This window comes from Myotis davidii, unplaced genomic scaffold, assembly GCF_000327345.1.
Source record: "Myotis davidii unplaced genomic scaffold, ASM32734v1 scaffold573, whole genome shotgun sequence".
In the NCBI taxonomy this organism is placed as follows: Eukaryota; Metazoa; Chordata; class Mammalia; order Chiroptera; family Vespertilionidae; genus Myotis; species Myotis davidii.
In genome coordinates, this window is record NW_006285997.1 from 525,247 (window position 1) to 526,429 (window position 1,183).

Sequence of the window (1,183 nt, forward strand, 5' to 3'; positions counted from 1 at the left end):
CCTGGAGGGCACGGGGCCCAGGGCGGACGCGGCGTGGGAGAGCGATACCGGGGAACATGCATGTGGGGCCCAGGGCACGCGGCGTGGGAGAGCGATACCGGGGAACATGCATGTGGCCCAGGGCGGACGCGGCGTGGGAGAGCCATGTTGGCTGCCATGCCGTGTAGGTAACGTGTGCATCTCGTTCAGAGGGACCGGACACGTGGCACTGCATGGTGAGCTACATACCACGGGTCCACAGCCTTGTCCCAGTCACACACTGTAGACGAGACCACATCGCCGTGATGCCGCGCAGGCAGCCATGCCCTGAAGCCTGGTCAGCAGACAAAAGCTTGGGGAACGTTGTTAGCTCCCTACCCCCTTTCACACCCGTGTTGAAGCAAAACACACACACACACACACACACACACACCCGACAAAACAAAAAGCCCCACAGAAAACTGCCGTTGCGAGCTTTCTTTGACATGAAGGGACCTCCAATGAAGCCGGCTGGTATTGGGCCGGATGCATTGTTGTAAAGACCGAACAGGGGTGTTTGTGTTATAGTCCAACTTGCCTAGTGATCAGAAGAGCCAGCATTCCATTCAGACCCCCTCTTCTCGCACCGGCGCCCACCCTGCTAGGCCAGACGGACCCCGAGAAACGGCAGCTGCAATGGGAACTCGGGTCAGTGTGGCCGGAGCCATCCGTCCTCTGAGCTCCCCATGGGCCGTGCTCGGCTGCGATGCGCGGTGAGGTCAGCTTTCTCCTCCCTCTCCCAGGAGGCGGGGAGGGACCTGGGTTTGTGTGACTCACCCAGAGTCTGACACTCCCACAAAATCATAAGAGGCGAGGTGTGCTCTGGGCCGCGGGCAGGCTCGCTACAGGACCAGGAGGGGATGAACACAGCGTGAGGTCGTGTGTGTGCGTAGAGACTGGGTGACAACAGCATGGACTCCAGGAAGGAAGGGGCATGGTCTGTTTCCTGGGCAGTTCCTCCCGGTGCTTAGTCTGTTTTTTGTTTTTTTAATATTTTCATTGATTTCAGAGAGGAAGGGAGAGGGAGAGAGAGAGAAACATTGGTGATGAGAGAATCACGGATCAGCTGCCTCCTTCACACCCCCTACTGGGGACTGAGTTTGAAACCCAGGCCTGTGCCCTGACCGGGAATCAAACCGTGACCTCCTGGTTCATAGGTTGACAC

At 58.3% G+C, this 1,183-nt stretch overlaps 1 protein-coding gene across 1 annotated transcript in view; it reads left to right on the plus strand.

Moving 5' to 3' along the window:
- The window catches only part of DOCK4 (dedicator of cytokinesis 4), a gene marked incomplete at its 3' end in the record, with an annotated part of 102,802 nt that overhangs the window by 26,366 nt on the left and 75,253 nt on the right, over positions 1-1,183 (plus strand). The gene's annotated exons all lie outside the window — the stretch shown is intronic.